The sequence below is a fragment of the Alosa sapidissima genome, chromosome 12 (genome assembly GCF_018492685.1).
Source record: "Alosa sapidissima isolate fAloSap1 chromosome 12, fAloSap1.pri, whole genome shotgun sequence".
In the NCBI taxonomy this organism is placed as follows: Eukaryota; Metazoa; Chordata; class Actinopteri; order Clupeiformes; family Clupeidae; genus Alosa; species Alosa sapidissima.
The window spans coordinates 13154614-13166874 of record NC_055968.1 but is presented as its reverse complement, the minus strand read 5'-3'; the positions used below and the strand labels follow the sequence as shown (position 1 = coordinate 13166874).

At 43.5% G+C, this 12261-nt stretch overlaps 1 long non-coding RNA gene across 1 annotated transcript; it reads right to left on the bottom strand.

Annotated features, from left to right (window-relative positions):
• Positions 1-7584: 7584 nt before the first annotated feature.
• LOC121678441 lies at positions 7585-10778 on the bottom strand. The gene is made up of 2 exons (XR_006021235.1): positions 10468-10778; positions 7585-8391 (listed from the first exon to the last, which is right to left on the bottom strand). It is a non-coding gene; the product is annotated as an uncharacterized LOC121678441 (long non-coding RNA).
• Between the last annotated feature and the right edge of the window lie 1483 nt (positions 10779-12261).

Sequence of the window (12261 nt, the reverse complement as noted above, 5' to 3'; positions counted from 1 at the left end):
CGTGTCTGTGGAGAGGGTTGCGAAAGACCCTGTCCAAAAACGAAGCCCCCTAGTGAGGTTAACTGTTACAAAGATGATACCGCAGTAATCACCGAGAGGAATTAAGGGAAGGGTTGCTGGCAGAACAGTCGTAGCCGGTGTAGGATAGGCCGGCGCTGTGGTTCTGAACTCCTAGAGCCTCCCTCTGGGGAGCTGTTGACCCAGGGTAGGGGACGTAAATAAACAGCTGTAAACACATCTCCCTCTGGATGGACACATTCCACACAGAAGGGTCGGGTGTTCATGATGCCGAACCGAAAGTGGTTAACGCCTGAATAAGACCAACAAATCAAATCACCAGTATTCGATAATAAGCAGGACATAATATTCAGTCCAGGCTTATAGTGTGGCAACACAAATGATCCATTTTTATCCAGTTGATTTTTTCAAACTCATTCACCTCATCTCATACAGTAATTGCCATTCATGTTCATGTCCATCAGTATTCATTAGGTATCTATTTACAGTTACAGTTGTTAAAGCTCTACTCATGGTAAGCTCTACTCGTGGTATTCAATGCATTTTATTATGTAAATAAATGAGATCTTAATGTATTAGTTAAAAGGTACAAGGTGGAGGCTATGTTTGGAGAGACATATACATCAAAAGGGTAGTGTATTGGTTTATGAAACTGTCATAATGGGATGAATATGAAGATAACAGTTAGACCAAGGCAAGGAGGGAGGAGATAGAGGGGAAAAACATATCTGTTATTGCCTAAAGTGAGAAGTTGGAATATGGGTGTGGAACCCACAATCTGACACAAACGCCAGAGAATTTGTGAGTGTGTTTATTCAGAAATCAATTTGTGGTCACTCAGAGGTTTGAGAGGTAATTTATTTTGATATACAACCCTGATCAGAATTTCTTTCTGGTGTTTTGAAAGGCAGTGTTCCTCTTCTACAGGCAAGACTCTAATTACACTTCAACTCTATTTGGACTAACGGTCTAGTGTCCATCTTGAGGTCACCATTATCTGGCCAGTGTTCATCCCCACAACCTAAATTAAAGTCATTTTTTATGGCAAAAAGTCCCTCCACATGACACCAGTTTTCAGTTATCTCTCATCATCAATCAGTCGCCATTTCCTGTTTGTGTTCCGCCATTTAGCGCTGTCCCTCCTTCATGCAAACTCACCTAAGGTCATGTTAGGCCAAGGAGGGAGGTAGCACCAGGACAGAGCCTTTGCCTTGCGCTGGTTAGGGGGGGCTTGAGCCTTCTTATGGATAATCAGAAGCAGCCGGACGGTGTCTGTCATCAGCAGTGGTCAAAGCATGGGGAGAGAGAGATAGGGTGGGAGAGAGAGAGAGAAAGAGAGAGGAAGTGAAAGAGAAATCATTATTCAAACCAGTGCTGTGTTTACTTCTGCTGTACCTCCAGGGAGAAGAAGTGAACGCTCAAAACAATTTATTTAAGGCCGTCACTACGCTCGCTAGCGTGATGAACGACCCAGTGTGTGGTGCGGTTGTTAAGCCGTTTCCATGTAGGAGCCGCGGGTGGGCTAATGCAGGACAGATCCGAGTAGAGAGGGAGAAGAGGGAAACCAGCGAAAGAGTGGAACAGCAAAATGCTGCTTCCATACACTCTTCTGGGCTCATGGGGGATTTGTGATGCATGAGTGTTTGTATACAGGCTGACACATTGCATCCACACTACAAACAAACTCTCTCTCTCACACACACACACACACACACACACCACACACACACACACACACACACACACACACACACACACACACACACACACACCACACACCACACACACAAACACACACATCACTTTCAAAAACACAGAACATTTACATGTACAAAGAAAGTGTGAAAGGTAGTAGGCCTACTTGTGGATTATCTGTGTGAGTCATGAGTGTTGCTCAGTTCCAAACTATGTAGACAAACAGGACATGCTAGCACCCAATGCCCCAGCGATGGCTCTCTCTTTATTGGTTACCTCTTGGCATTATTATTGAAGATGTTGATGACAATGCAAACTTGTTTCACATTGGTCCCTGACACATTAGTGTGTTTTCCCGTTGTGAGAGTTTCAGTCTTTATTTTTCTATATTTTGTGTTTCACCTTCCCACGGTAGTGGACACTATACAGAATTCTGCCCATTCTGCTACGAATTTGCACCACTTTGAGTGCACGTCCACTGCCTAGGGATATTGGTTGACTTAAACATGTGTTATCATTTTGCTTTGTTGCTGACTAATTTGATTTTAGTAATTTGAGTTTAGAGGACAAATGACAAACACACGCACTCATGCACATACCTCGCACACATGCACACACACACACACACACACACACACACACACACACACACAAACACACACAGACTTGAATGTTCCTAAAGTGTTCAGTTAACACTTCAGCTGCTTGAAATTATCATAAAACTGTCAGTTACAATGTTCTCCCATGTAGAGTCTAAAGCAGATCACCCTACTGACTAACATAAACAATACCACACAAAGCACAATGCATGATTATTATTCATCCATACATTTATTCAATCACTTTATTCACTCATTTCACTAATTGCGACCCATCCATCCCTTCATCCCTTCATTCATACAATCATTCATTCATTCATTCATTAATTCATTCGTTCATTCATTGAATCAATTATGGCCTCGTTCATTGGTTCATGTTCACTAATGTTAAAGTTGTGTGTGATCTCCAGAGTAGGCCATCTGGTCACCGGGCCACAGCTGTCACGGAGGCCGAGTTGAGTGTAAATCACCAGGGGTATGAGTCACGGAGCTGCCTGGTACTCGGAGCTCCCCACATCAACCTCAGCAGACGCACATCAGATCCCTCTCCGACCGACCAGCCGCCCGTAAATCTCACCCCACACAATAGCCACCAGGCTGGAGGTGTGTGAGAGAGGGACAGCTGCAGGCCTCTCAAGCTGCACCCGACCGCACTACCCCCATCCCTGTCTCCCTACCCAAGACCCCGTCCCATCCACTGGGGCCGACTTTATGAGGGGCATAAATAAAAGTGGGAAGGGACAGGAACACTGTTTCTATCCCTCCTTCTCCCCCTCCTTCTCTCCCTCTCTCTCCTTCTCTCCCTCTCTCCTTCTCTCTCTCTCTCTCACTCCTCTCTCTGAGCGCAGGTCTGCTGCTTCTGAAGGGGTTTCCCACACTGCTGCCCTTTTACTGCCTGGCGGTTTGTTTGCACATGCAGATCGGCAGCTGGAGCGCTAACGTGCCACACTAGGTGCTCTGGAACATCTGTGAGACGTGCAGCAGGAGTCACCTGACCATGCCCCCCAGCCCCCAGTGGAGTACAAAGGCGCGTGCGCGCACACACACACACACACACACACACACACACACCACAAACACACACACATACCACACACACACACACACATGACCAAACATTTCTGAAAAGTGAAACATTGCATAGAGAACCTTAGGAAAGTAGACAACAGGTCCATTAACAAAATGGCTTTTTTACAACCTTCGGTAACACTTTACTTGACAGTATCGACATAACAGTGAATTTGACGCTGTCATGAACACATAAACACTAACCTAAACCCTAACCTCTAATCCTAACCCTAACCCTAACTCTAAACCTAACCCTAACCCTAACCCTAACTTGTTATGACAAAAAACAAATGTTTTTACTTATTAACAGAAGCATTGTCATTAACGTCTATGACACGTTCATGACAGTGTCATGTCACTCATGTCGATACTGTCAAGTAAAGTGTAACCCAACCTTCTTTATGCTGGATGACTGAAATCACATCTTTAACGGTGAACAGTTCCTAGAACCCAATCAGAACCTGTTGTGTCCTCTGCTGAGGACTTTGGTGTAGGTAATATTCTGCTTTTTCCAGGTACTGTGGAACCTTTTTTTCTTTCCCTTTGTTCCGCTTTGGCCTGAGGTTACAGGCCAAACAAATTAACCCCGTAAGTGAGGGGAAATCACTCTCATATGGCCATGTTGGGAGTACCACTGTCTCCAACTGATGACTTCACTGAGTGCCTCATGTGAATGGCTCACATGCCAGCTTTGATAGATGGGAAAGGTAAATCTGTATCACACACATGCACAACACAGAGAGAGAGAGAGAAAGAAAGAGAGAGAGAGAAAGAGAGAGAATCAGTGAAAAGCTGTCGTCATGTAAAGGATAATATGAACCACCCCAATAATGTCATCAACATATAATATGGACCTCATCAGAACACAGCAGACTTCTATTTACTGTCTATACACACAACTTGATTAATCCCATTCCAAAGCAGCCCAAAATAACACACCAAAATGATCTCCAGCCACCTTCAATAAGCACAATGGTTTTTCCTTAGTTACGGCAACCAGGAAAACAGGCAACCAGCACACACTCACACACACACGCAAATACATCACACACACACACACACACACACACACACACACGCACACGCACACATACATACACACACACACACACACACACACACACACACACACAGCGTAATTATCATAATTAACGGTGCCGACAAACATTTACAAAAGAAGGCAAGGCAATAACATAGGACCTCATTTAAACTAGCTCAGTTCTTAGTCCCCCCCCCCCCATCTCCCCTGGGACTGGCTCTGTTATGTTACTAGAAGGCTTACTTTTACATTAAGCATGTCTCACAATAACCACAAACCCGTTTCTTTTTTTCATCAGATTCTACCAGCATGAGTAAATAGTTTCTGAATGACATCACCCTCCTGGCTGTGCCATTATCTTTTCACTGTGGCTCTCTCACCCAGCGTGATGGCTGCCCAGGGATGTGCAGCGGCATAAATGAGCACTAGGCAGACAGACAGGCAGCCGAGGGGAGGGGAGAGGAGAGGGGACGCTCTCGCATATGGAGGTGCTCTGACCTGATGTTGAACAGCAAATGAACGGCCTGGAAGTGTCATGCTCCCTTTCCCCGGGTTGAAGTGACGAGAGTCAGGCTTCAAAGAGCAAGAGTGTGTGCCTGTGCATACTGAACCCTGCCAGGAGGAGTGTATGTACACATATACACACACAGGCGCTCACGCACACACACACACACACACACACACACACACACACACACACACACACACACACACACACACACACACACATACACATACACACTTGTGTGTGACATGTCAAATAGACACACAAATATTCAGACACAAAAATACACACATTCACACGTTAGCTCACATCCACGCATAAACATACACAAACAAAATGGCTTCTCTCTCTCTTTCTCTCTTGCACATACTTTCAAACAAATGTACGCGCGTATGCACACACACACACACACACACACACACACACACACACACACACACACACACACACACACACACAAACACACACACACACAAAAGACCTCCAAACCCACAACAGCAGGCCACTCCCTGGCATGCTTAATGTTAGCGTGTCACTAACTCAAACAAAGGCATTCATAGGCATCTGCTGCTGCATGAGTCTCTGATGTTATTTTGCAAAGGCATGCTACTGCTGTCCTGTCCAGCTTCTTGCAAAGGGCAGTGTTTAGGTCTGACTGGTGCATCCACCCGAGGACCATATGAGTATGGGCCGGGGTGGTTCTGGCAAAACAGATCCAGAACCTTGTCTGAGTTATTAGGAGGCAGGCCAGGAATACATTCCCAACCTGCTTCGAGCAGAGCTTCCCCCTTTGCCCACACACGCACACATGCAAAGACACCCATGGACACACACACACACATACACTCAAGCACAGAGAGACGTACAGATTAGAAAAGTCCACATGCATGTGTGAGCATGTACATACACACACACATGCACATAACGCGCACACACACATTGAAACTTCCACATATGTGAGCGCACGCACGCGTGCACACACACACACACACACACACACACACACACACACACACACACACACACACACACACACACACACACACACAAAGTCTGGCCTAACCCATCCACATGTGGGATTACTTTCTTCATTACACTCTAAATTGCAAGTACCTCACGCAAAAACACACTAAGACCCCCCGCCCCCCCCCCTTTTTACCCCCCATCTCTTATCTCCCCATGAGAGCAGAGCCTGACTGCATGGGCCGGGCTGGGCCTTCCACCGGGAGAGAGAAATGCCCTGTGGCCACGTCTAAGGTCTTCATCACACTACTAAACCGCATTTCCTCTCCTCTCCGTCTCAGTTACAGCGCCCGAGTAAGACCTGGACGGGCTGACGTTTGGAAAGCAGCTTCAGACGAGAGACACAGTAATCATCATGCGCGAAACATGAGACGTGCTGTTTACCACTGCAAGTAGAAGTCTGCGTTTTGTGCCATACCTGATCCTAAAAAAAACTTATATTACATCTTGATCGCTGACTTAAATTTCAGAAAGGTTTTATGACCAGTCCTTATTCCCTTTCTGACCTCAGATTTGAGGCAGTCTAACACTCTGGATTCAGTTTAATTTAGTTCCAGTCCCAGTTTTTTATTTAAATTAAGTTATAACTATGACAAAGTCTCTGATTTCAATAGTGAACTGATGAACATCACACTGACAATAAAGACAAAATATCTTCTCTTCTCCGTTATCTGATTTAGGCTTTGATATATAATCCCATTTATGGGAATTTGATGTACTCATAAATTGGCTGTTTCTCATAAGCCTCTTCCTGGTTCCACCTAATTCACACACTAACACATTCTCCATAAGTAACAGCCAAGGATGGATTAACTGCGGACTACAGTTTCATCGCATTAACACTACAGATACAATCTGGGATTCTAAGGGAAATTGTAATGCGCTGGGAAACATGAGAACTACAAACACAAAATAGCACAGGATTTTCAGGCGAGGCTGTTTGTGAGACGCTCTAGGAGTGTCCTTATGGCCTTGTCCCACAGGGTGAGGGGGTTCTGGCAAGGCACAGTGAGATGGACGTCTCTGCAACTTAGATGGTGAGCGCTCAATATTGTGGCCATCTCCATTGGATGGATTTGTGGTTTTGCAATGTGCAAGTAATGTCACAACAGCCCTGAGGCCAGGAGGTTTGTTTCAGATGCTACAAGGGAAAGTTCATACCAGTCAAGGTCCATTTCTATACTAACAGAAAAACAGTTTTGTTTTCCCTGAAAAGTTGCCTTGTCTTGTCTTGAATTGATTTATTGTTGATGCTTTATCTGCGCTTGTGAAAAAAAAACCCATTTCTGTGGTTACAAGACCTTGGTATTGTGTAAAGGGGAATCAGGAATCAGAATTCACATAAATGATCATATGCAGACTATTCAATTTAACCTACAAAATGTTGACACTTTCCTGAGTCAATCCTTTTCTATACTGACAGAAAAACAGTTTTGTTTTCTTTGAATAGCTGCCTTGTCTTGTCTTGAATTGATTTATTGTTGATGCTTTATCTACGTTTGTAAAAAAAGAACATTTCTGTGGTTACTAGACCTTGGTATTGTGTAAAGGGGAATCAGAATTCACATAAATGACCATATACAGACGATTACAATTTTAAATTTCACATACAAAATGCTGACACTTTCCTGCGTCAATCCTTTTCTTAGTTTGCTTAAAGCCAGCTTTAATGTAGGTGTGTTTCATGATAAACACACAAAACATTGATGTCATTTTACACAGTACAGATTACCTCAGAATTCCCCTGCTAATGACAGTGACCTTTTTATAATGGTCACCGGGGCTGCCAGGCTAAGGGTAAATACTAGATACTGTCTTGATTAAACCTTTGGGGAAGTTGGTTCCAAAGATTTCCTTAATTTGTTCCTGTATCAAAGCATCCTTTTCAGGTAGTGCAAGGGTCTTTGAGTTTCTAGCCACTCAAGCTGCACACTGGCCATTACCTCATCTCTTTAGTGGACGGTTATGTAATTAAAATGGCGATAATCTTGTCAGAATGCCTAGCTGAAAATCAATACCACCGGAGCAAATTGCTATCTCTACTGCACTCTGATTGCTTGAGAGCCCTGAGAAATGTGGTAATGGACACCATTTAGATGTCCTTAGAAGGAGATCCCTGAGACAGAGGAGGCAGTGCTAAAAAAGAGCTGATCGAAAGGGGTTAGCACGATATCTTCTTCCATGACCGAAACAGGTGGTCAATCATTGAGTCATTGTTTACGGTCAATGTGACGACCTCACATGTTTTCCCCGCTTGTTTTTCTGGATGGAGGTCTTTGCACTGATTGATTTGCACGGCAGGGCTGTTTTGTCAGGCTGTGGGTTGCGTCTGAGGGCTGGCCCGTCGGCATGTTGTGTTTGGCGGCCGGGTGGTGGTGGTGGGGCTCCACGGAGTTGCATGCGGGACCTGGGATACTTACACGAGCAACAGTTGCGACGCTTCTCTTTTCCAGAGAAGAGAGAGAGAGAGAGGGAGAGAATGAGAGAAGCAATAAAAAAAACAAATTACCACTTACTACTTTGTCACCAGGGCAAGCATGACTTCAGACATCACAAGGTGAAGGCAAAAGGGATCCAAGGCTGGCTCACCGTTGTGTGTGTGTGTATTTGTGTTTGTGTATGTGTCTAGAAATGACACAAAAACAACTCATGCCTGAAAACCTGCCTAAAAACATGCCTGAACCACTACTACTGGCAGTGTGTTGTCATTATACACCAGCTCAGATGGATGGCTTGACCGAGCCTCAACCAACAGCTCCCCACACAGATCTGCCCCTTCACAAACACTCACCGAGCTGATTGTTGCCAACCATTTATTAACCATTTATTAACAAACTGCTGCTCGTGGCTGACAAGTAAATGGTCCATAACTATGCTTTAAACTGAACATTTTCCTAATTAGGCAGTGGATAAGCGTGGAGATAAGGTGATTTGAGGCATGGAGGTTATGGAATTACCAAGAGGAGATACACCCGGTATTTTCCTACATGCCTATGACTCACTCTGCTGAAAAGGTCTTTAAGCATTTCACTAAATGTTAAAATGCATCTGTGTATTTGATTTCAGGCAACCCAGTCTGTAAAATGAATGGCAGCTAGATTGATTAAAACTCGGACAAAACATGCACAGAACACAGCTCTTGTATTATGCATGGAGGTGTCATTAAAACATGACAGCTGCGCCAACAAATGAATTTAAACACAATCTCTTTAAAGGAGGCATTAATGTGCATGTGGAAAGTTTCTGCTTTGTTATATATTTCTAAGAAACATGAGTAATAACTTGTGGACACAAAGCTTAACGGCATGTGTGTAGTTACATTGTTACTACATATAAACTAAATGAGAAGCAGAGGGCTCCACTTAGTGCATGTCAAATGTGATCTCAGCCTGCCATGCCACCCTTGTCAGTGCTAGAGACAAACACACATTAACACACTTCCATCTATTTTGGACCCAAGCTGCTCTTGTGTGGATCTGTTTTTAGTCCTTTAATACACCTTCAGGGAAACAGTTGTGACTTCTGAGCTCAGTTTTCCATTTTTCCTCTTCAGCTTTGGCAGCCGTTCAAAGAGACGCCGAGCTGAGCCACGCCACGCCACGCCACGCCGTCCTTTTTAAAGGCGTGTCTGAGAACTTAGTTAAAGCAGAAAGCATGGAGCTTGGCCTCGTCTGCTGGTATTATCTAATAGGTTGGCACTGTCTGCTTGACTGCCACATATTGAGATCATAACAGAGGCTGCCAATGAGCTGTGGCGCTCAGAGAAGATGAGAGAGAGAATGTGTGTGTGTGTGTGTGTGTGTGTGTGTGTGTGTGTGTGTGTGTGTTCTTGTGTCTGTGTGTGAGTATGCCAGCAGTGATTCCACTATTAAATCTTAATGTCTTAATGGGTTGTTTTGCAGGTTGGTCGTGGGTGGGGTCTGACATTTGAACAGGTTTGTGAAGGCCCATTAAAATCACTATACAGACACTTTCTAATACATATGCCCAGGGGCGTAGCACAAGATCCTGGGCCCCCATGCCCCCCCCCCCCCCAAAAAAAGGAAAAAAAATAATAATTGCACCAATGCAAGGCCTAGGTGATAGGGCAATTACTATTAACTGTAATGCTTAAAGTAGGTTAATAATCAGTGATGTGTGCCTGACTACACACATTTCAAACCTCCTTTCCCAACATTATCTAACCTACTTTACAGTGGTTATTAAGGTTAGTTTAAGGTACATCATGACACGACTACATGCGTACTATGGTGTCTGATCATTTGTTAATTTCTCTGGCTATAGTCCTGGATCCTCTGGCAAAAACTGTTCTGCATTGCTCTGCCTACTTTCTAGTTCCTCACTGTGCTCAGAGCAACCATCTCTCTTCGCTTCCATCATCCTCAATCACATCTTTTCTATCATCTTTCTCTACATGGAGCATTTGATATTTGCCTCTTATCCTAATTATAACCTAATATACTAAGATAGCCTTTCAGTCAAAATGGTTAAACAGGGTTTATTTTACTATATAAGCTCACCTTGTCTCAAATCCACAGAGGATGATGAGGGGTCTGTTGCTACTCCACTCTCTGATGTGACCGTTTCTGAAACAGAGGGCCATGTGTTTCACAATGTTAAGATCTGCTTCTACTTAAATCTGTACAGCTGTAATGACATGATATATAGTCTAAGCTACCTATGACACTTTAATATTGTATAGCTATCAGCTTATTAATTTAAAGTTAAACATGTTTCAAATTAGGCTACTATTATAATGGTGTGTTGTATGCAAACAGCGTAGTAGTGTACAGTTTATTTATTTAGCCTTTACCTCGGATTCCATTTATAACCAAGGTATTTATAGGTATATATATCTTGGGGCCCTAGTAATCAGTACTGGTTTTATCCTCATGTCCGACGCCCCGCGTATGCCCACTCACACATATATTACTCAATATACACGTGCAGACACACACACACACACACACACACACACACACACACACACACACACACACACACACACACACACACACCTTAAGCACACAATATAGTAAACTGTCTTTTCCGATCAGATGCTCATGCACCGATGTCTCAATTTCCTTCCACACACACACACACACACACACACACACACACACACACACACACACACAACATAGACATACATAGAAAGTGATGGTTGTCATCAGTGTTGGGCAAGTTACTTCAAAATCGTATTATGTATTACTCATTACTGTCATTTCAAAGTAATTTGTTACATTATAATATGTATCTGAATTGTAAGGCATTACACTACTATTGTATTACTTTTGAGTTACTTTCACCAAAATATCTAGAAATATGAATTTGGAATTCTAAATGCAGTTTATTATGCTCAATGCAGCTCATTGCACTTCTAATGGAGGGTGATGTGGTATAACATAATGACTGAGCTAGGCTTAAGGCTAACAACAGTAGAATGCAATAGGCACAGTGATGGCTCATGATGCAATACAAGGAACAATCATAGCCAGAATTTTGTTAAAAGCAGACCAAAGGTCAAAGTCTGGTCAATTGTGATAGAAATGCTGTAACTTTAGGCTTAGGCCTACTCATTAAAATTAACAGAGAGCCCACTACCTGTATATTGCAACCCAAAACTTAGACATGTCAAGATTTCTGAAACATGTAATATGTATTTCAAATACAAAATAGTATTTTGTCATTTTTATTTTATTGGGTTGAAGGAAATGGCTCTGTATTTTGTATGAAAAAACTTTATTGGTGTGTATTTTTGTATTTTAAAAATACTGCAAAATACTATATGTGAAAAACACTAAAGAAAGTAGATACTACACACAGGTGTAATGAATAATTGGTAATTAGGCAACAATGGTTAATGTTTATCGCAATCAGCTAATGTGAGAACAGCTGTGTTCAACGACATTCACAGCTTTTCAGTTACGGCCTTTGCTGAAGCATCAGCTCTGGTCTGAAGTATAAGTGTAAGTATAAATACTCTTTTGATCCCGTGAGGGAAATTTGGTCTCTGCATTTATCCCAATCTGTGAATTAGTGAAACACATTCAGCACACAGTGAGGTACCCACTAATCACGGCGCAGTGAGCTGCCTGCAACAACAGCGGCGCTCAGGGAGCAGTGAGGGGTTAGGTGCCTTGCTCAAGGGCACTTCAGCCGTGCCTACTGATCGGGGTTTGAACCTGCAACCCACCGGTCACAAGTCCGAAGTGCTAACCAGTAGGCCACGGCTGCCCTGAAGCACTGGTGTGAAGTCGTACGCAAGTAAAGATGAGCAAGGTTACCTGTGCAAGTTAATTGGCTTGGATACA